Source organism: Podarcis filfolensis, assembly GCF_964270895.1.
Source record: "Podarcis filfolensis genome assembly, chromosome: 2".
NCBI classification, from domain to species: Eukaryota; Metazoa; Chordata; class Lepidosauria; order Squamata; family Lacertidae; genus Podarcis; species Podarcis filfolensis.
This window is the reverse complement of record NC_139605.1, coordinates 101,442,553-101,466,677: the sequence shown is the minus strand read 5'-3', so window position 1 is coordinate 101,466,677 and position 24,125 is coordinate 101,442,553. Positions and strand designations below refer to the sequence as shown.

At 46.8% G+C, this 24,125-nt stretch overlaps 2 protein-coding genes across 3 annotated transcripts in view; one reads left to right on the top strand and one right to left on the bottom strand.

The window, feature by feature from the left end:
* APOH (apolipoprotein H) overlaps positions 1-24,125 on the top strand; it is a 351,268-nt gene that overhangs the window by 58,456 nt on the left and 268,687 nt on the right. The window lies entirely within an intron of this gene.
* The window catches only part of CACNG5 (calcium voltage-gated channel auxiliary subunit gamma 5), a 63,072-nt gene that overhangs the window by 29,686 nt on the left and 9,261 nt on the right, over positions 1-24,125 (bottom strand). The window contains exon 1 of one of the 2 annotated variants that reach the window (XM_083598979.1): positions 17,191-17,928. The exons of the other annotated variant lie outside the window; for it this stretch is intronic. The gene's annotated coding sequence lies outside the window, so the exon portion shown is untranslated. Of the gene's footprint in view, positions 1-17,190; positions 17,929-24,125 lie in introns of those variants that run through there. 2 annotated transcript variants of the gene reach the window in all.

The window sequence follows — 24,125 nt, the reverse complement described above, 5'->3', positions numbered from 1 at the left end:
ACCTGAAGCGTCTGTAACCCGAGGTACCAGTGTACAACTGTATTGTGGAACTCAATTTCTTGACTTTAAGAAAGCCGACTTCATAAAACTTAGGGAAGTGCTGGGTGAGATCCCATGGACAGTAATACTAAAAGGAAAGGGAGTTCATGATGGCTGGGAGTTTGTTAAGAGGGAGATAGTAAAAGCACAACTTCAGGCAATACCAATGAGACGGAAACATGGAAGGTGCCTAAAGAAGCTAGGGTGGCTATCTAAAGAACTTTTAACTGAGTTAAGATTAAAAAAGGATGTGTACAAAAAATGGAAAAGGGGGGAAACCACCAAAGAGGAATTCAAACAAATAGCCAGCACGTGTAGACACAAAGTCAGAAAAGCTAAAGCACAGAATGAACTCAGGCTTGCTAGAGAGGTTAAAAGCAACAAAAAAGGCTTTTATGGGTATGTTCATAGCAAAAGGAAGAACAAAGAAACAGTGGGGTCACTCTGAGGAGAAGATGGTGAAATGCAAACAGGGGACACAGAAAGGGCTGAACTCCTCAATGCCTTCTTTGCCTCAGTCTTCTCCAATAAAGAAAACAATGCCCGACCTGAAGAATTTGGAGCAAATGATTCAGCAGAGGAAACACAACCCAGAATAACTAAGGAGATAGTACAAGAATACTTGGCTAGTCTAGATGTATTCAAGTCTCCAGGGCCAGATGAACTGCATCCAAGAGTATTAAAAGAACTGGCAGATGTGATCTCAGAACCACTGGCAGTCATCTTTGAGAATTCCTGGAGAACAGGCGAAGTCCCGGCAGACTGGAGGAGGGCAAATGTTGTCCCTATTTTCAAAAAGGAGAAAAGAGAGGACCCAAATAATTACCGCCCAGTCAGTCTGACATCAATACCAGGGAAGATTCTGTAGCAGATCATTAAGCAAACAGTCTGTGAGCACCTAGAAAGGAATGCTGTGATCACCAATAGTCAGCATGGATTTCTGAAAAATAAGTCATGTCAGACGAACCTGATCTCGTTTTTTGACAGAATTACAAGCCTGGTAGATGAAGGGAACGCAGTGGATGTAGCCTACCTTGATTTCAGCAAGGCATTTGACAAGGTGCCCCATGATATTCTTGTAAAGAAGCTGGTAAAATGCGGTCTTGACTATGCTACCACTCAGTGGATTTGTAACTGGCTGACTGACCGAACGAACCCAAAGGGTGCTCATCAATGGTTCCTCTTCATCCTGGAGAAGAGTGACTTGTGGGGTGCCACAGGGTTCTGTCTTGGGCCCGGTCTTATTCAACATTATTATCAACGACTTGGATGATGGAGTCAAGGGCATCCTGATCAAATTTGCAGATGACACCAAACTGGGAGGGGTGGCTAACACCCCAGAGGACAGGATCACACTTCAAAACGACCTTGACAGATTAGAGAACTGGGCCAAAACAAACAAGATGAATTTTAACAGGGAGAAATGTAAAGTATTGCACTTGGGCAAAAAAAAATGAGAGGCACAAATACAAGATGGGTGACACCTGGCTTGAGAGCAGTACATGTGAAAAGGATCTAGGAGTCTTGGTTGACCACAAACTTGACATGAGCCAACAGTGTGACGTGGCAGCTAAAAAAGCCAATGCAATTCTGGGCTGCATCAATAGGAGTATAGCATCTAGATCAAGGGAAGTAATAGTGCCACTGTATTCTGCTCTGGTCAGACCTCACCTGGAGTACTGTGTCCAGTTCTGGGCACCACAGTTCAAGAAGGACACTGACAAACTGGAACGTGTCCAGAGGAGGGCAACCAAAATGGTCAAAGGCCTGGAAACGATGCCTTATGAGGAACGGCTAAGGGAGCTGGGCATGTTTAGCCTGGAGAAGAGGAGGTTAAGGGGTGATATGATAGCCATGTTCAAATATATAAAAGGATGTCACATAGAGGAGGGAGAAAGGTTGTTTTCTGCTGCTCCAGAGAAGCGGACACCCAGCAATGGATCCAAACTACAAGAAAGAAGATTCCACCTAAACATTAGGAAGAACTTCCTGACAGTAAGAGCTGTTTGACAGTGGAATTTGCTGCCAAGGAGTGTGGTGGAGTCTCCTTCTTTGGAGGTCTTTAAGCAGAGGCTTGACAACCATATGTCAGGAGTGCTCTGATGGTGTTTCCTGCTTGGCAGGGGGTTGGACTCGATGGCCCTTGTGGTCTCTTCCAACTCTATGATTCTATGATTCTACACAAAGTTCAGCTTTGACATTGGCGGTACATTTTTGTAACCATAAGTTTACGAGCCCATAACCATAAGCAAGAGCCATGCTGATCTGCAAATGCAGACTCCTTAAATTTGAGTAATATTTACCAACCATGGAAGGGGCGGCAGGGGGTGGAGAGACCTGCTAAGCTTCTTCTGAAAATAGTACAGGAGCTAGTGAGCCGTGTGAAATTTAACACGCAGAGATCTCCTTCCGCATCATTCCTGCAACATCAGCTTCATGCTGACTCTTGTGTTCTGGCATCTCGGGAGCCTTTGGTCCTCCATATGTTATTAGACCACAACTCCCATCATTTCTTGCCATTTGCCGTGTTGTCTGGGGCTGCTGGGAGTTGGAATACCTGGAGGGTCACAGGTCCCCCATCCCTGCTCTGCCTCTTTTGTTGTCGATCTTTTACTTCTTTTTAAAAAGATACTGCATCGCAAAGCTATCCCCGCCTTATGCCAAACTTAGCATGTCGATCGATTAAATACCTTTTTGTGCCAAAAGCAAGCTGGAGTTGCTACTTTTTGCAGCAAGGACATTGTGCCAGATGGAGATTAGTTCAACTCAGTGAATATATCAAACGGCTACATGGGAGCTTGCAAGGAACTGGGACAGAGCAGAAATAGCCCTGATGCTGGCCTTCACATTTAACAGAGGCACTTCCAAGAGCTGGCAGATGGAGGAAGCCTTTGCAAGAAATGCCTCTACTTATACCAAAATGGCTTATTTAAAGGCCAAGACTTAAAATTAATCTCACTGAAGCCAACTAGGCATGTGGAAAAGGAGGGCAGAATTTAACCCAGAAACAACAGCATTTCACCGCAGCAGTTCTGCATGCTTGCAGAGGGAATTCCTAATGGCAGGGAGCCAGGAAAGGGGTCCGTGTGTAAGGAGCTTGCTCCTTTTTTAAAAAAACAGCAACAACCCAAAGAGGTGTTTTCCTGGGAATTTTGGCTGTGTCCAGAAGCCACCTCTCTTGTGACACTGACCCGTGACCTACTGGTCACCCTGGCAGGATCGACCTGGAAAAGTAAGCATTTGTCACAAGTGCCCTAAGCCAAGCAACCATCTGCTGTCTATCCTCACTGTGTCCTGCCTCAGTAGCTGGCACGTTTGCCACATGTGTCCTCCTAGCACACTGTTAGAAAGTCATTGCCCCATGCCATCCCTGCCTCACTCCCCCTACTGATAGCTCAAGAGGAGGTGTCTACAAGGAGGGAATATAGCTTTGATCAGTGGCTGTACTATGGAAGAAGGGTGTATTTGTTAGAAAACAATACAGTGGTACCTCGGGTTACAGACGCTTTAGGATACAGACTCCACTAACCCAGAAATAGTACCTCGGGTTAAGAACTTTGCTTCAGGATGAGAACAGAAATCGTGCTCTGGCAGTGGAGCAGCGGAAGGCCCCATTAGCTAAAGTGGTGCTTCAGGTTAAGAACAGTTTCAGGTTAAGAACGGACCTCCGAGGTCCAGAGGTACCACTGTATGTGTTATACATGACTTGGACCTATAATAATTACGCCATGTTCTCCTTCTGAAGCTATTACTATGTCACACAACAGCCAAGTCAGATTTGCCATTCAGTGGTGAACTCTACAACCCTCGAGATCCTAAGAGTCTTGCCATCACATACCAAACCATTGTAGCTTCAACTGCAGCAACTACTCCATCTCCTTATGTGACAAGCATCAAGATGCCTGGTGCTGGTGCGGTCCAAGAGGAGCAGAAGGGGGTTGTGGCTCCACAGATGGAAACAAAGACACCACCCCAGGAGTCTCTGAGCACTCTCCTGTCTTGAAAAGAGCTGGAGAGAGGAAGCACAACTTTTTGCACTCCTTTTGGCCCCCTCCTTCAAAAACTTCCAAGCAGGCACCTCTCTATCTGGGGGATGGGATACTGTCAAGTATCTCCAGTTGGTTGGTGGTGGGCCATGTGCAACTCTTGACAAGCATCCACCTACATTGACTGTCAAGGTCAACCACGGAACTGCAGCCAATCCCAGCTCCTGGACACTTGTATTCTTGCTGATAGATGAAGAGGTCCTTGTAGCAGCTGAAATGGGTCTGCCAAAAGGCCTCTCATCAAGGCACGGATCTGCTTAGCTTGTGCAATGGAAGTGCAGCATGCGACTTCAACATGCTCTGGGCAAATGGAACCCCATATATTTTTGAGAACTGTCACTCTACGGCAGGCGGTAATTGCTCATAAGAGATGCTTGTGACGAAGTTACATTGACTGAGCTGTCTCGGGATACAGTTTGCCTTTCAGAAGGAGTGGTTATATTCAAGTATGTTGGGTCCGCAATACACACACTTCTTTCTGTGAAGCACGCGTTCTACAGCCCCTACAGCTTCTACTTGCTTCCACTTTTGAGGATGCTGTCCTCCTTTGTAAAGATCCTACTTTGAAGAGACAAACAAACAAAGGAAGAACAATGCCCACACTACTCTGGGCTTCAAGAGTCTCTTGCACAGATGCCACACCTTGCCTGCAACCGATGCTCTTGAGCGATAAATTATTTCCTCACCCTCCTAACCTAGTCTTGTAGGCAGCAACTCTCTGTTAAGTCCTGTGCCTTAATTTAAACCTTGCTGCAACAGTGCAAAGCATTCCCACCTACAAAAGAGTCACATTTGCCACTAAAATTAGCCGGAACATGTGTCATTTTGCGAATTCAAAAGGAAAAGAAAACACGGAAACAAAAGAGGCTTTGGCGGAACAAGCACCTTGTGTGTTAATGTCCCTGCGGTAGGATGAAATCATTAGCTCCGTTTTTTGTTACCTTTACAATGTCTAAAGCGCTGCCTTTTCAAAAGGCACCCTGCCAAGAAGGCAGCTCCTTACTCTCTGTCAATGCAGCTCCTCACTGGGCCCTGTAATCACAGCAAACTCTCCTAATAGGAAGCAATTCCCAGCAAGGACTTGGTTCTGGGGGTTGCCCAAACAGCTAGGGAAGGGACAAGCTTTGTCAAGCTGACAAGAGCTTTCTCTAAGGCAAGCCAGCTTCCACCTGTTCGCTGAAGAATGGCCTGAATGTGGTGGTAAGGAGAGGCAAGGGAGAGCAGAAGAGGAGGAGGAAGAAGAAGAGCTTAATTCATTTTGGAGGTCCGTTCTTAACCTGAAACTGTTCTTAACCTGAGATACTACTTTAGCTAATGGGGTCTCCCACTGCCGCCACGTGATTTCTGTTCTCATCCTGAAGCAAAGTTCTTAACCTGAGGTACTATTTCTGGGTTAGCGGAGTCTGTAACCTGAAGCATATGTAACCTGAAGCATCTGTAATCCAAGGTACCACTGTACAGTTATTGTGGCATGAATCTGTGCTTGCAATTGTGACAGAAATTTTCACAACCAAGTGTCTTAGGTAAGGAAAGGGCAGAATTTTTCTCCAATCAGAGAAGCAATTGTGGCAGCCAAAACCCTCTCTCAACCAAAGCAAAACACTTCACAAAACGCTTAGTTGGATGCTAGGTATATTGTACAACTGCAATGCTTACATATCCACATCTTTGCAAGGGAAGACGATGGAGAGAAAACCAGAACAATTCCCCACACCTCTGTGACCTCACAGTCACACCCCTGTGACCTCACAGTCACACCCCCTTGACTTCCTAGCAGCCCTGCCAGTTCTGGTGGGCACCAAACTCTAAGCCATTTTAAGCCTTTGTCAAAAATCAACATTTGCAATGCTCCTTGCTGCAGTTTGCCGATTCCAGCCTAAAAACACATGGCCTGGCATGGCATTATTTTACTTATACTTCATTTAACATCCAGGCCACACATTTGTTGGTAAGGCTGACTGAACGGAATACCCCTTGTTTATTTTATTTTATCTAGAAATAACTATCCCTGCCCTTCTAATGTCAATGTACTACTCAGGGCTCTTTAGCAACATTTTAAAACCACAGTACACTAAAAATATATATCAGAGATGGAAAGAATCCAACAGCAAACACACATCAAACATCCATTTAGAAGCAGCAATGAGCAAGACCGTAAGACCTTAGCAGGCAAACGCCTGCCAGAATGCCAATTCAAAGGCTAGCCTATAGATTTCTCATCCCCATCCACTTTATTTTCCTCTATTTGTGGTTTAAAATGTGGGTAAATACGGCAAGGAGTAGGGTGACTAGTTACACGTTGTGCATGCTAATTCATATGGCTATACACCAATGCAGAAATAATTGCTGTGATTTAAACAGAAGCATAATAAATCTTACCAAGAATGGGGAAGATGACTGTGACCTGGGACTCAGCTACACAGCTGCAAATTATACGTTTTAAATGTGTTGTGCGATATACAAATGTGACAATAGATGGCGACAATGAGCTATGCAAAATTCAATGTATTTTTCAAAATGATTTTTTTTGAAAAGCATTTTCACAGCGTTTTTTAAAAATGTTTTAAATGTGTGACATTTTAATGTATTTTTAAGCTTTGTTGGAAGCCGCCCAGAGTGGCTGGGGAAACCCAGCCAGATGGGCAGGATACAAATAAATTATTATTATTAATAATAATAATAATAGTAACTTGTGTGTGTGTGGATTCCAGATTACCCATGTGTCCACTTCAAGGCTTTTCTTGCTCTCCCTTGCAGTGGTTCTTTATCTTTAATAGATGCTTCAACTGGACACTCCTTCAAAGAGAGGCCTGTCCTCTTTGAAGTAGGGCAAATGTTCCCCTAGCTCAAGATGCTGGTGGTTGAAACAACTAATAATCTGACGCAGTAATCGTGTCAGAGGGAGTGCACACCTGTGCACATGTGTGGCAGAGCAGGTACACTTTCCCTCCAACATTTCTCCAATGAAAATAGGGACATCCTGGGGGCCACTAGGGGCGCATTGGAAGATGGTTGACAATACCATCTCTCCGACCCACACGGGGTAATTAAGAGGCTGTTATGGGAGTAGGCAGCCTCCCTTGTTGCCCCAAGGAAATGGGGAACACTGCCCTTGCCTGCTGTGCCCATAAATCACCCCCTAATTCAAAAGAAGGGGGTGAGGGCCCTAGGCAGAATGCCCCTGTGTGGACCTCGGCTCTCCTGGACGCTGTCTCTGATCGCGCACTAGCTGCAGCAATTTGGAATAATTAATTACAAAAGAAGCAAATGCACATATTTCAAGTGAAGAAGGGGAGTGAAGTCTGCTAATTTAAGTGACCTCTGCGAAAGAAGACGACGGGTTGGAGAAACAGGAATATTTTACGATGAAGATACACCAAAGGCTGGGTATGTTGACAACAGGACTGAATGGGGGGGGGGCTTTTTTACTTTCCTTCTATGTGATTTACAAGAACCCCTCCTCATTAGAATCGTCGGTTGAACTGACCCAAGCAGGATGATTAAGGTCTGTGTGGAGATAAACTTTAACCAAAAGTATGCTTTATGGAGATCGAGAAGCAATAAGAGCTTTTGGAATGGCGCAGCAATTAATTCGGAGTCGCCATCTTGCCAAAGGATTTATAGCTGGGAGGAGGAATGGACTCATTTTCAGACTGCATTCCTGGTGAATCTCCTCAGAGGTTTTGAGAAAGCAGGCAGATTGGTGAAAATTAATGACACTAAGACTGTTTTGATGTATGGAAGTGATGTTATATGGAAAACGTCTGGATATGGCTACTGGATAAAAAAAATAATATCCACGCAGGATTACAAACTGTTCTAACCAGCTTGTGGAGACTATCAGAGGTCACAAAAAGAAAGGAAAAATATATGAAAATAACAACAAGAGATGTGGAAAAACAATAAGAAAGGACTGGATAGTACTGTGAACATCATAAGGTTAGATTTGTGGACATTAAAACAGCAGTAAGAAGCAAGAAGTTGATTGGATCTCCTTCGGAACTTGAAATATGGGTACCCCCAACAAAAATTTAAAATTCGGCTGTGTAATTTGGAATTTATGTAATTTGGTTTGATATAGAACATTTAATATTTAAAAAACTCCCTCAAAACACTTCCCTATACAGTGGTACCTCGGGTTAAGTACTTAATTCGTTCCAGAGGTCCGTTCTTAACCTGAAGCACTACTTTAGCTAATGGGGCCTCCTGCTGCTGCCACATCGCCAGAGCACAATTTCTGTTCTCATCCTGAAGCAAAGTTCTTAACCCAAGGTACTATTTCTGGGTTAGTGGAGTCTGTAACCTGAAGCGTGTGTAACCTGAAGCGTATGTAACCCGAGGTACCACTGTACAGGGCTGCCTTTATATGTCTTCTAAAGGTTGTATAGTTTATCTCCTTGACTTGGGGTTCACATGACTCCATTTCTCCGGTGAAAATGGGGAAATCCTAAGGAAAAGTGGGATACTCCGGAATCAAATCAGAAACTGGGACGGCTTTTGTAAAACTGAGACTGTCCCTGGAAAATAGGGGCACTTGGAGGGTCTCTGAACATAGATATGCAAGTATATATTGTGGGAGGCAGACAGAGGTGAAAACCACTGCGCTCCCAATGAGCATCTGTTCTGTACAAGATTTATCATTTTATTGTTATTACATTTCTCAAGGACTCTTCCCTCCCAAAGGAGCCCAGGGCACTTAACAGAATGAACAGAAATAAAAGAAAAACAATTCCAACCTGTACTGCAAGAAATCTCATTTAACACATTTCTTTTAGATACCGTTTGTTAGAAGCAGTGGAATTAAGGACTAAGGCACGTCTAAAAGGAACCATTTCATGGAGGTAAAGGTAAAGGGAACCCTGACCATTAGGTCCAATCGTGGCGGACTCTGAGTTTATGGCGCTCATCTCGCTTTATTGGCCAAGGGAGCCGGCGTACAGCTTCTGGGTCATGTGGCCAGCATGACTAAGCCGCTTCTGGCGAACCAGAGCTGCGCACGGAAACGCCGTTTACCTTCCCGCTGGAGCGGTACCTATTTATCTACTTGCATTGGCGTGCTTTTGAACTGCTAGGTTGGCAGGAGCAGGGACCGAGCAACGGGAGCTCACTCCCTCGCAGGGATTCGAACCACTGACCTTCTGATCGGCAAGTCCTAGGCTCTTGTGGTTTAACCCACAGCGCCACCCGCGTCCCATTTCATGGAGGAGAGGGCCACAAAAGGCTACTCGCCAACAATGGCGATGCTTCTGCAGACCAGCTGGCAGAAACCACAGGAGGGGAGAGTGCTCTGGGGCTTGGGTCCTGTTTGTAAGTTTCCCCATAGGCATCTGGTTGGCCACTGTGAAACCAAGAAGCTGGACTACATGGTTCAGTGGCCTGATCCACCAGGGGTCTTCTTATGTTCTTGTATCGCCTGGCTGTGAGTCGTGAAGGCCACTCCCTGCAAGGCCCTTTCCACCTGGCCTAGGGGGCGAGGCCCAGACTCGCCAGCTCTACTAAAGGGGCTTTTGGTGAGACCAGGGGAACATCGCTATGCCTGACAATAAACCCTAACTATGGGATTCTTTTGCCCCATCTTTTTGTGCCTGCCAAACAGCCGTGTCACCTTATGACAATGTTTTATTCTTTTGTTAATTATGCTGTTTTAAATGTGTATTTTATATTTGACTTCATTTAGTAATGTTGTTTTTCTTTCTGAAATGTTTAAGATTTTTTTTTTGGTTAGCTTTGTTTTAAATATGTATTCTGTAGTTGACCTCCTTTGTAATGTTTTGTTTTGAAATCTAAGATAATATTTCAGTTTTCTGTTAATTACAGTGGTACCCATTTGCAACATGAAAAGAGAACAACCCGCAGCGGCGCGTCTGCGCGGCTTGCGATTCGCTGCTTCTGTGCATGCGCGTGATGTCATTTTGCACTTCTGCGCATGCGCGAGCGGCGAAACCCAGAAGGAACCCTTACCGGTACTTCTGGGTCGCCACGGGACGTAACCTGAAAGGACGTAACATGAAGCGGACGTAACATGAGGTATGACTATATGTTGCTTTGACTGTATACTCTATATTTGACTTTCTTCAGAAATGTTTGATTCTGGCTTGTTTTATTGATGTTTTAATATGCCATAAACCGCTTTGAGATTTTTCTTAAAAATATAAAGCGGTATAGAAATGAAATAAATGAAATAAATGAATAAATAAATTATAGAGCTGTTTTTGAACTCCAGCTCTTTTTGGACTACAACTCCTATCATCTCTAGCTAGCAGGACCATTGGTCAGGGATGATGGGAATTGTAGTCCAAAACAGCAGGAGACCCAAGTTTTGGAAACCCTATTATAGAGGAAGGGCATAGGTCTGCAATGGACAAAACCTCAAACAACCTGCACATCTAACATATTTGAAATGACACATGTGCTAGGTTTTGCTTTGTCAATGCTGATATTATAAAATCAGTAATAATAATAAAATTTTAAAAAGCAGTGGAACCGATGTGTGAGAAGTCAGCCTGCTAACCTTGCGAATGCAGCTGAAAATGCTTTTCTCTCTGGGAGGGGTGGGGAATGGCAAACACATAAGCGGACACCTTGCGCCTTGCAACACCAGCACGTTCAAACCGGCGTTGCGATAGAGCGCCAAGGAGTGCCAAGTGTGATGAATGGGGTTTTGTTTTGTTCTGGGAAAGAAAGCAAACTCATCCATTTTGCAGGCTGATATCATCGGAGAAGTTGCCCAGGCAGTTTGAAGAGCCTTATCCAGGAGGAACGTTTCGTAGAGGTTCTGAATCTGAAGCAATGGTGGGCTGGGAAGGCTGGGATACTAGTCTAAGCGTGCAGCGAAAGCAATGGACAAGAGGCCCTTGACAGATGTCCCAGTGCTGCCCAAGCTTTTCTTCCCAGGCAGCTGGACCAAGTGTCCCCACACCTACGGCCCACCAAGCAGTTCCAGCAACCCACGGGCATGGCTGGCGTGCGTCCTGGGGGCATGGCGTGCCTGTTAGGATATAGTTCCGTTCCACCTTAAAAGGGTACAGGCATGACTGTTGTGTGTCACATGCCTGTTTACTTCCAGCACGGTCTGCTGGGAACTTCCGTTTGTATATTGCTTTTGCTTTCTGCTGTTTTGCTGGAGACGAAGGGAAGCAGACATGTTTTTTCCTTTGTTCCTGCTGCTGAATAAAAAGCTGTAAAATACTGCTTACACATGGCTCTGTCCGCCTCTTCTGCTGTGAGAAGATTTATTCACTCTGCTGATAGAGCATGCATGGGTCTCTAAACGTATCTGAGGCTCGTGTCGCTGATTGACTGATGCTGTTCCAAGGGAGACCAGTGATCATCCGGCTGCCGGCCGGTGGCTGGAGCCAGCTGGGGGCCTGCCTGATTCCCCCGTCTCCCCAGCAGTATCCCAACAGTGCCACCCGCAGGGACGTGGCGTGCTGCCTGCGGGGCCGTGGCACCCGGCATGGTGGCAGGTGCGTGGTGCGTGTCTGGGGGGGTGGCCGCAATAGTACCCCCTCCCCGATGGTGCTGGGGGCGGGGCGCTCCCCTGCCCCCCCCCCCCCGCGCCCAGCTGCTCGTGCCTCAGTACAGCTTTTCCTATTATTCTGTATAAAGATGAGCAGATATTTACAACTGCACATGTACACACACCTGTGTAAGCAAGGAACGTAGAAGCAATCACAGCAAACCTTGCCGGTGGCAGAAACAGCGCTAAGTGACTACAGTGGTACCTCAGGTTACATACGCTTCAGGTTACATATGCTTCAGGTTACAGACTCCGCTAACCCAGAAATATTACCTCAGGTTAAGAACTTTGCTTCAGAATGAGAACAGAAATTGTGTGGCGGCAGCAGGAGGCCCCATTAGCTAAAGTGGTGCTTCAGGTTAAGAACGGACCTCCGGAACAAATTAAGTTCTTAACCCGAGGTACCACTGTACTGGCAGCAATGACTAGCAACCAACCTTTCGACTGCCGTATTGTCAAAGGCGTAGTGTGCATGGCTTGTGCCTGGCGTGTGCCCAGGTGCAGGGCTGCGCTGTGCCCCTACCTGCCTGTGACCCTTGGCGGGCACAAACAGGCATACACACCTGAAGGGCGCACTCACACAGCCCTGCCAGCCCCGCGATGCTGCAGGGCTGCATGAGTTCTATGCAACAGGCATGCGCCATGAACAGGAAGGGTGCGTCCCTGTTGCATCCTCACATGTGCTCCTTGGACACATGTGTGTTGCACCTGCCAAGGGCTGCAGGCAGGTAGGGGCGCAGCAACATGGGGCTGGCAGGGTGGGGAGGAGCAAAATGCACCCCCATGCATCTGGCCCCCCTCCCCCACCCCTCTGGCCCTCCCTACACGAGGCCACTGCTTACTGGTTAGTATTCGTCTACACCTGTCTAAGGCTAAGGCCACTGATAGCATACATTAAAGCCAGGCATGGCCACACTTGGCCCTCCAGCTGTTTTGGGACCTCAATGCCCATCATCCCTGACCACTGGTCCTGTTAGCTAGGGATGATGGGAGTTGTAGTCCCAAAACGGCTGGAGGGCCAAGTTTGGCCACCACTTCATTAAAGCACTATGGTACACTTTTGACATCCATGGCTTCCCCCAAAGAATTCTGGGAGATGGAGCTTGTTAATGGCGCTGAGAGTTGCTATTCCCAATACAGCTTGGGTCCCACGAACGAAGAGAGGTGAGATCTAAAGGTACAGAAATATTTTAAATTTCCTCATCCAAAAACAGCATAATCCTATGTATGTTCACACGGAAGTGAGTAATTCAGTAGTTAACGGGGATTATGCCGAGAAAAGTGAGCCTATCAGATGTGAGGTCTATTGAATTCAATGAGAGTTCCTTCCAGGTAAGCATGTAGAGAGCTGCAGCCGTAAAGGTAAAGGGACCCCTGACCATTAGGTCCAGTTGTGACTGACTCTGGGGTTGCGGCGCTCATCTTGCTTTATTGGCCGAGGGAACCGGCGTACAGCTTCCAGGTCATGTGGCCAGCATGACTAAGCTGCTTCTGGCGAACCAGAGCAGTGCACGGAAATGCCGTTTACCTTCCCGCCAGAGTGGTACCTATTTATCTACTTGCTCTTTGACGTGCTTTCGAACTGCTAGGTTGGCAGGAGCAGGGACCGAGCAATGGGAGCTCACCCCATCACGGGGATTCGAACTGCCGACCTTCTGATTGGCAAGCCCTAGGCTCTGTGATTTAACCCACAGCACCACCCGCGTCCCAGCTGCAGTCTTAATGAACCTCAAATGCAGGTTGTAAGTAGGAGAAATTTAAGCTCAATTTCCCCATCAAACTCAATGGGAGTTTAAAGTTGAAATCCTATGCTGGCTTACCGAGGAGTAAGCCCCATTGAGCACACCTTCCACTCTGAAGTACTTAACTGGATGGATCATGCCTCTGTTTGGGTCAGAATAGTAGGTCACAAAACTTTTCATTCCAACATTACATTGATTTAAGGGCCATTATTCAAAAAACAATCAGCTAATTGCCAATGTTCCTAAATTTGTACTATGCTAATTTTATCCTTTCTGGGGATAAAAAAAAAATGCTTCATTCCTCTAAACTAGTCACGTACCAGTGGTAGTTTATTTTTATGGCTCTTAGCAGATTTATAATCCAAAATATCATTCTCCTACATGTGAAAGTACATTTTCTCGTGTTTGGTGTAACAAAAAGGTGTCAGGAGTAGTTCACTGCCACCCACCCCAGCAACCCATATGCTAATACTAAGAAAACCTTTGATATTCAAGGAATAATTTTTTGGTATATAAATGAGCAAACAATGTGGCAACTAGAGGCAGGCAGTTCCCAAATTTACGCAGGGGTTACGTTCCGAAGCCCCGCGTGTTTAAATGAAATCACAAACAGTGGTACCTCGGGTTAAGAACTTAATTCGTTCTGGAGGTCTGTTCTTAACCTGAAACTGTTCTTAGCCTGAGGTACCATTTAAGCTAATGGGGCCTCTCGCTACCACCGCCGCACGATTTCTATTCTCATCCTGAAGCAAAGTTCTTAACCCGAGGTACTATTTCTGGGTTAGCGGAGTCTGTACCCTGAAGCGTCTGTAACCCAAGGTACCACTGTATATCTGAAACATCATTGGAAAAGGCTGCAAACACCCTCCAAACCTCTGGAAACCCTGGAAAAACTCTTTAAGAAACCAGCAGCACTTATGAGATGCCAGTGGCGTAGCGTGGGGGGTGCAGGGGGGGCCGGCCGCACAGGGCGCAACATCTGGGGGTTAGGGTTAGGGGGCGCAAATCCACGGGTTAGGGGGTGCAAATCCACGGGTTAGGGGTGCAAATTACTTGCCTTGCCCCGGGTGCTGACAACCCACGCTACACCACTGTGAGATGCCAAACTCCACCACAATCACTACCCTCCAAATTTCCAAGCTCAAAATTTCAATTCTCCACAGGCTTCAATGGTCAGTGCAAGGGCTCCTGGGATTGAACTTGCAAAGGCTTGTGGGATTGCTAGGCACTGTTTCTGTGTATTTTTCTTTTGTTTTTTGCCCTTTCTGGACTCTTTTAGGGCTGTTTTGCCATTTTCCCCCTAGTTTGGGCACAATGCACGTGTGCAGGGCATGCATCCATTGAACCTGTGAGTTGCCCACATTCACATAAACATAAGAAGTTTGAAGCAGCCCTCATAAGCAAAACTCCTAATAATGGGGAGCAGGAATGCTATTTGAGGCAATGCTATTTGTTGAACTCAGGACTGTTCTACCCTACCAGTTGGCCCCCCCCCCCCCATACGAGGCACAGTCTGGGCCAGTGGAGATCCTCTCTGCTTTCCTTTGGAAGCACCTTCACAACAACGGTTTGGAAACTTACAGAATATGGCAGTTAGCACACTTTTAGGAAACAGGTGTTTGGATCACATGCTATTATACACCAGTTAGATCGGCTGCCTGTTTATTTCTGGGCCCAGCACAAGGTGCTGATTTAAAGCCTGGCTTGGCTATCTGAGGAAGCTACAGTGGTACCTCGAATTGCAGACACAATCCGTTCCGGGGTGCTGTTCGCACCCTGAAAAGTCCGCAACTAGAGTGGCACTTCTGTGTACGAGCAGAGCGTGATAGAGCGCTTCTGCACATGCGCGAAGCGTGCAGAACGCTTCTGCGCGTGCGGCGAAACCTGGAAATATACACTTCCGGGTTTGTCGTGTTCGCAAGCTGAAAAGACGCAACATGAACCTAACGCAACACGAGGTATGACTGTATCTGCACCCTGCCCTACTTGTAAGATTGGCATCTGAGGCCCCTGCTTTGTGTTCCACTGGTGAGAGTTGTTAAACTGGTGAGCACCAGGGACAGAGTCTTTCTTGTGGTGGCCCCACATTTCTTGAACACCATCATCCAGGGAGATACCTTGTTTTGGAACACAGGAAACTACGTTACATTGGTGTATCTCATTCAGTATTGTCTACACCAGGGTTTCTCAAAGTTGGGTCTCCAGCTGTTTTCGGACTACAGTTCCCATCATCCCTGAACACTGGTCCTACTGGCTAGGGATGATACGAGTTGTAGTGCAAAAACAGCAGGAGACCCAAGTTTGGGAAACCCTGGTCTACACGGTCTCCAGAGTCTCAAGCAGGCGTCTCTCTCAGTCCTACACAGGGGATGTTCTACGTGACCATTTGGAAAACCATAAAGACTTTTTCTTCTGGTGGTCTGCATTCAGGTGGTGTTATGGAGCTGCGCTGTTGTAGACGCTGACCTGCCGCTGTTACATGCAATGTTTTGATGTTATGTTACTATTTCAATAACTGGAATCTTAATATATGGCTTAGGTAGCAAGCTGCCTAAAAGGCGGGACATAAATCTAGTAAACTATTAAACAAGCAAACAAAACTACTCTTGGGAAGTCTCTCTCTCAGGCGTGGCTCCTGTGAAAGTGGAATAACTCTGCATTCATTCCCAGGATGGCTGATGCTAAATGCAAGTGCTGCTTTTGCCATCTCACCTGAAACAAACTTATGTATAGAAGCTTCTCCTGTTGTCCTTTATTAGCAGTCCATCTCCCCTGCCACGGGGCGAGAGCTTTCCAAGGGACCATGGGCACAGCTAGGATTTGATTTTTTGGGGGTAGGACTTTTGTCGGGGGAGGGGGTGCAGAATCGACCTGATTAGTCAGTTAGTTAAGTATTTCTATTACTTGATTCAGTGGGCGGGGCAGCTGCTCATCCCTGCACCCCTGGCTACACCCATGCAAGGGACCCAGCTGAGGTCAAGGTTCAAAGGCCACCACTTGTGAAAAACTGCAGGGATTCCAGACTCCATCCCTATTCAGAGACCGATAGCTGGTGAGTGGAGCGCAGCTTTTCTTATTGGAGTGCCACAGACGGAGTGGGAGAAGAAACAGCTTTGCCTCTGCCTTCCGGAGTCCACCATTCCACAGCCCCCACCACTACCCACAGCTAAGTCGCAGTTACCCAAGAAGTGAAACATCAGGCGGTGGCTTGCGCACCTGAACCAGCCTCCCAGGTTCACAAGCGCAGGCAGAACTTTCACATCGCTTCAAGTGCAGGTCAGTGGAGACCGCTCACACGTTCAGCTAAACCCAAGAGTTGCCAAGCATTACAGGGTGAACCGTGTGTGGATCAGGGAGGAAAGAGAGGTTCTCGACTACCCAGGCATGCCACCCACCCTGTCCTTCCGCAGATGCGCCAATAAAAGCGACAACCGCCTGCATCGAGTCCTCGGGGTCCCCGTGACACGCCGCGCCGCTCCACTGTCGCCAGGTCTCATCCCGGGACAGCCTCCAGCCTCCAAGGGTAACGGTGGTTGTCTGGAATATCCCCACATCCAAGGGAACACCGAGGGCACCCAAAGCGCGGCTCTGGGAGTCAAAGTTGCGCACGAGCCCAGGAGTCCAGAATCGGTCTCTTTCTCACACACAAAACGCAGAGTCCTCTTTGCTGATCGGCACATGGCCAGGGCACAATGAACACCTCCCCACAAACGTCTTGCGACCCCCACCTCCAAAGCAGCAGAGCCCCGAGCTTTCTTCGCCCTGCACCCCGCGCTCTCCCTAGGACGCATCGGCTGCCACCCTCCTCCCTTCCTCGCCAATTCAAAGAGGGAGTCGCTCTTACCTTTGGGCGCCAGGTGACTCCGGAGCTCCCCTTTGCAAAGGACCCGAGCTCACCACACTTTAGATGCTCCCCTTTCCCCTAGGTTGTGGGGTGGCGACGCTCCGATCCGAGGCAGTGGAACTGGGGCGCGCGGCTGCGAGGGTCTCTAACTGGAGCGCTGGAAGGGCGCGCAGAGTTCCGCGCTGCTCCAGCGCCGCGCTTTTTATCCCTCGCTCGCCCGCCTCCCCTCGGGGCGTTGCTTCGAGGGGCGGCCAGCGCGGGAGGGAGGGGGGCCCCCTAGAGGAGAAGAGGCGCGAAGGCGGCGTGCCGGCAGGAGGAGCTGGTGGCAGCGGGGAGTGTTGCTGCAGAGACCCCCCCTCCCCAAATCACAAAGGCTTCCCTCGGCTGGGCAGCCTCTTTGGCAGCTGCACCCAGGACGCGGAGGGGAGGGGAGTCCTGGGCATCGCTGCTGAGTTACAGCAGCCAGAAAGCTCGAGGGCTCGCTTCCACGCAGAGAGAACGGAGGGGAGAAGAAGACGGAGGCTGGAACAGGCTCAAGGATGCCGGACGGGGCGGGGAGACCCCCCCCCCCGGTCTCCTCCTCTTGCCACCCCCTGGAATAACCGGCAGGCTGATGGAGAATGCCCTGCAACATCTAAAAGTCATCTGCCGCCCGCCCCATCAGATCCAGGAAGTGCCTCACTGAGGGTCAACATGGTCGGAACCAGCAGGGTCCTTAATGGGAGATCCTAACCTAACCAACCACCGCTGGAACTCTCTCTTTGTTGTTGTTGTTAAGAAATTAGTACATTTCCATTTTTAAATCCCGCCCCCGCCCCCATCTGTGAAAGCTCTTTAAGAAAAAACGACAGGGAACCACTCTGAGATCTAGCAAGTGGGGCAGTATACCAAACAAACAAATAAAATTTAAACTATAGACGTATTTAAAAAATAAATAACAGAATCGAAGTTATGATTCATGCCAGTTAGAAATCCCTTTCATTCCAATAGGATACTCAAAGCACATGTTTAACTCTCTAATAGAAGTTAAGGGAATGAGAACTAGCTCTCTCTAACCTTGGATGAAACATGCCCTGTGTGTGTGTGTGGTTATGATAATCAAAAATATGCTAGAATTGTGGTCGTGCTCCGCAGTTGAAGGCTTACACAAATGGCTGAAAATTCGTTACAAGGCATAGTCAGCTTCCAAAATCTATCCAGGTCCTTTGCAACTTTGGGACATTACTAAAGCTTGGGGTGGTAGTAATTAAGCAGGGATTACAACCTTTCTGGGACACGGGTGGCGCTGTGGGTTAAACCACAGAGCCTAGGACTTGCTGATCAGAAGTTTGGTGGTTCGAATCCCCGCGATGGGGTGAGCTCCCGTTGCTCGGTCCCTGCTCCTGCCAACCTAGCAGTTCGAAAGGACGTCAAAGTGTAAGTAGATAAATAGGTACCGCTCCGGTGGGAAGGTAAACGGCGTTTCCGTGCACTGCTCTGGTTCGCCAGAAGCAGCTTAGTCATGCTGGCCACATGACCCAGAAGCTGTACGCCGGCTCCCTCGGCCAATAAAGCGAGATGAGCGCCACAACCCCAGAGTCGGCCACGACTGGACCTAATGGTCAGGGGTCCCTTTACCTTTTACAACCTTTCTGCTTGCATGTCCATCATTTGAGACTGTGTTGTCAAGTGATGATTTGCACAGGTGAGTAAACAGACAGAGACAAAACACCGCGTGCCACACCTTATACACAACACTTTTCAACGGCAGCAATTGACACGTTGATTGCACTGCCTGTCAATTAACTACCAGGGTAGCTTAAAGGTGTTGGTATTGCTGTACAAAGTCCTATATAGCTTGGGACTTGGATCGCCTCAGCCCTTACATAGCCAACCAGTCCCTACATTCTGCAGGAGTGAGCATGCTGCAGATACCATTCTGTCAATACAGTGGTACCTCTGGTTATGAAGACTTCAGGTTACAAGCTCCGCTAACCCAAAAGTAGCTGCTCCTGGTTGCGAATTTTGCCCCAGGATGTGAACGGAAACCGTGCGACGAAGGTGTGTGCTCAGCGGGAGGCCCCATTAGCGAAAGCGCGCCTCAGGATAAGAACGGTTTCAGCTTAAGAACGGACCTCTGGAACGAATTAAGTTCGTAACCAGAGGTACCACTGTATGTCAGTTCTTCATGATGCTAGCTAGAATCAGGCCTTTAGTGTGGCGATACCTGCTCATTGGAACCCCCTATATATTGGACAGGCACAGCCTTTTTGTTTGATTTTTGGTCCCTGCTAAGGACGTTCCTGGAAGTGAGAGCTGGACCATAAAGAAGGCTGATTGCCAAAGAATTGATGCTTTTGAATTATGGTGCTGAAGGAGACTCTTGAGAGTCCCATGGACTGCAAGAAGATCAAACTTCTCCATTCCTAAGGGAAATCAGCCCTGAGTGCTCACTGGAAGGACAGATCCTGAAGCTGAGGCTCCAATACTTTGGCCACCTCATGAGAAGAGAAGACTCCCTGGAAAAGACCCTGATGTTGGGAAAGATGGAGGGCCCAAGGAGAAGGGGACGAGAGAGGACGAGATGGTGGGACAGTGTTCTCGAAGCTATCAGCATGAGTTTGACCAATCTGTGGGAGGCAGTGAAGACAGGAGTGCCTGGCATGCTCTGGTCCATGGGTTACGAAGAGACAGACACGACTAAACGATTAAACAACAATGACGTTCCTCTTTCAACAAGTCTTTTAAATGGAAATCTTTATCTTAATTGGTATCCGTATTGATTTTCTCTGTGTGCCATTGTTGTTTTTATGGCTTTTAAAAAGAAAGTTTTTTATAGATGCAAGTGTTTTAATTGCCCCAAGCTAATTTTAATATTTTTTAAATTGATTTTGTTAAGAGGTACAAACTTGGAAAAAAGAATACAAAGTGTAAAACGTAAAATATCACAGCCTGGAAGGACAAAAATACAGCACAGCTCTAAAAGAACTACAAAGTACTGGCTCGACGTTTTAATTGATTTTATATATGCAGCTATTCTATATATGTTTTATGACTTTGTATATTTTCTCCAGGATGCCTCATGGGAGGTGATGCATCAATGAAACAAACAAACATGCAAACAATAGTGAATCATGCAGTGTTGAATAATGCAGTGATGAAGAGAAACAAATGCCATTCAAGCATACATCAACCAGTCCAGGGAACTTCACTATCAGCGTACAATATTAGCTACATCCAAGATCAGGAGTTGTGTCCAGGGAGAGCTCTAGATATTTCAGCTCTCTATCTGGGGCAAGAGTCCTTCAGTGAGTTTGAGGCTGCACCCTAAAGAAATGATGTGAGCGACGCACTCTTTCACACCATAGAGTTTTGTGTCCAGGGGGTCCCTTTTCTAGGGAGATTAAAGATAAAGATAAAACTTTATTCGCATTAGCCAATGGCCATAGCAACAGCAAAACATTACAGTATACGCAGAAAAGGAAATTTGATATAAGAGCACAATTTAAAGTCCTGAATCAGCAGTCAGTTGGTGGCCCTTATTCTGATTGCCCCTGCTATGAACCTAGCAACCTTTGCTGTTATCTGCTTATTTTGATCTGACAGAAGAAAGGACATTGTGGCATGGTTGAGCGCCCTGGGATGGTTAGTACGAGTGGGGTGAAGATCTCGTTCCTCAGGTCTTTGTAGAAAGTGCAAGACAGGAGGACGTGTGCTGCTGTTTCGGTGCTACCGTCTCCACAGGGAGCAAAGACGTTTCTCAGGCAGGATTTTTTGGAATCGACCCTCAAGTACTGCAGATGGCAAAACATCCAGTCTTGCAAGTGTAAAAGCACATCTGTATTTTGGGATAATAAGTTTGTGCAGATATGGGGCCAGAGAATCAAAATGGAGAGGTGGAAAATGAACCTACCAAGGGCAGAATTTCCTTATAGTGGCCAGGTTGTTCTGATGCTCGATATCTTTTAGACGTTGACCAATTAGACTGTTTGCTTTAGTAGGGCCCATAGTGAGTAAGTGTTGTGGGGATAGGCCACAAGAGTGAAGTTTTTGATAGACGGTTTTAAGCCAGGCACTTTTATGGGAGTCTTGAAGTACTAGGGTTTTTAGGGAGATTATGCCACTCACTTAACTCCTGCGGTCCTTACTTCAACCTCCTCCTGACCACCCAGCAGTGCTATTTTTCTAGAAAAAGAGGTTCCAGGACTCATCATGAACTTGTTCTCCTACAATGGGAGTGGCACCCACCTGAGAAGAAGAAGAAGAAGAAGAGGAGGAGGAGGAGTTTGGATTTGATATCCCGCTTTATCACTACCTGAGGGAGTCTCAAAGCGGTTAACATTCCCCTTTCCCTTCCTCCCCCACAACAAACACTCTGTGAGGTGAGTGGGGCTGAGAGACTTCAGAGAAGTGTGACTGGCCCAAGGTCACCCAGCAGCTGCATGTGGAGGAGCGGGGACACGAACCTGGTTCCCCAGATTACGAGACTACCGCTCTTAACCACTACACCACACTGGCTGAAAGGTGATGGAACTGAGTTCCAGTGACTTCCAGCTGAAAAAAACCAAAACCCTGCCTCCCAGGCATCAAGGAAGCTCAGAGTGGATGGTCCTGGAAGCAAAATTTAGGTTGCCAGGTAGGGTGCTAAAAGCTAGAACCTCCAAGGTAGCTTCCTCTGAAAGAGGAATTCCTCCTCTCCGGCCCAAATAGGACTAATTTAGCCAGCTAGCCCTGGTGATCATCTAATGTTTATTGGATGGATTCCCCCCACCCCAAATTGATTTCTGAATTCTGAATTTATTGTTATGCATGTTTTATACTGTATTTTAAGCTGTTTTTTGTTGCATCAATTAAGTGCTTTAAATTTGTTGTTAGCCGCCCTGAGCCCGGTTTTCTGAACCGGGAAGGGCGGGGTATAAATATATTATTATTATTATTATTATTATTATTATTATTATTATTAGGGCCAGCTGGACGGGTGCCATTACGTAGTCTCAATGTTTGGAGAGCCAATAATGTTGGGAGGCAGAGTTTGGAGCAGATAGGCACTGGGGAGCAATTTAGGACAGGCTGGGTCTGTACAAAAGGGATGTGCTCTGCTTGAACTGGGATGGAACCAGATTGCTGGCACTTAAAATAAAAACCTAAAATGGTGGTGGGTGGGGGGAGCCAACAGGAGCTGAAGTGGTTCTGGTTTGGAATGAAGCTTCCTCCACACATCAAGAAACAGTTCAGCTTGAATACAACCTGATAATAAGTGAATGTTTAAGTTTTGATAATAAATTTGAAACACCCTGCGCACCCAGAAGAATGATTGCACATGAAAGGCACAAGTTCTTCACTAGAACTCCGAGTGAGGGAGAAAGCACACTAACCCATCTGTGACCAACTAAGTTTAAAGCTGTTCCCACGAACTTCTGAATTTGTGGAGCTTTTGAATATCAAGATTAGCATGCAACATGAAGCCAGGCAGACTGAGATCCAGATCACTGTGACTGATTTAACCCTTAGGTGGGAAGCAGATTTGTAAGAACAAGTTGCTGAAAGCAATGGAGAGGATGAAGGCAGAGAAAAGCAAAATGGCGGTCTACGTTGCAAAAATGCACTTGGCTGGCAAAACACTTGGTTTCTTCTTTGCTCTGACATATTAGGAATGTCAAAGCAGTTATGAAAAAAGGGATTACAATTGTTTGGGGCGGGAATGTTAATTGCTTGTTTAACAATTTCAGTTAGACCATTAATTCTAGAATCTAAAATTCCCTAGTGGCACCACTGAATGGAGATTTCCGCTCTGTAATCTACCATTTTTGAAATATACACCTAAGAAGAAATCCTATGATTCTTGGGAGGGCATGCTTCCTGGGTTAGAAAAGTAACCATATTGTCCTCTACTTCATAGGTCTTTGGGGTTATGACTCCATATCTGTTAACTGTTCTCTGATCCAAGTTGGCTTACATTTATTTTGTCACAAGGACATAGGAAAGCCCTTCTGGATCACGCCAAAGGCCCACCTGATACAGCATTCATGACTAGCCTTATCCTCCATGAGTTTGTCTAATCCCCTGCTAAAGCTGTCCAAGTTGGAGGACACCACAGTATTTCATGGTAACCTTTGTCACAGTTTATTTATTTATTTTATTGAATTTATATACCACCCTATACCCAGAGTGCAAGTAGATAAATAGGTACCACTCTGGCGGGAAGGTAAACGGCGTTTCCATGTGCTGCTCTGGTTTTGCCAGAAGCGGCTTAGTCATGCTGGCCACATGACCCGGAAAAACTATGGACAAACGTCGGCTCCCTCGGCCAGTAAAGCAAGATGAGCACCGCAACCCCAGAGTCGTTCGCGACTGGACATAACTGTCAGGGGTCCTTTACCTTTTTTTTACCCAGAGGTCTCAGGGTGGTTTACAGAATAAGACCACAAAATGCGCAATCAAAGCAACAACAACAACAACCACCCAATAACCACCCCCCCAAATCACCCACATTTTTAAAGGGCAATTTGTGTACTGAAGTAGATATATTTGCATTTCAGTATTGTGGTGGTGGTTAAAAAAAGATTCCCTGCTCTCTCTCACTTTAGCTTACAGGCATAGTAGCCTGCCATCTGGACTGGCATGTTTTGAAGCTCCCAACTTTTCAGAGTGATTCAGGTTTCCAATTATCTGAATGCAGAAGCGAGAGGTAAAATCCGAGAGCTTCCGTAAAAAGGAATTATCCCAGGATGAATACATTGGATATAAAACTTGCATATTGATGAATTCCTTTTCCCCCATTTTTTCATTTCAAAATAAATTTAACCACGAGTTTCAGCTCCCCCTTCTCCCTTTGCTTCTTCCCTTCAACGCTGCCCCCCTTTTCTCCTTCAGAAGTGGATTTTGTGCCAAGGGTACACTTGACCCTTGTCCTGGAGTCAAACTGGCATGTGGAGTGTTATTTGAGTCAAGTGGTA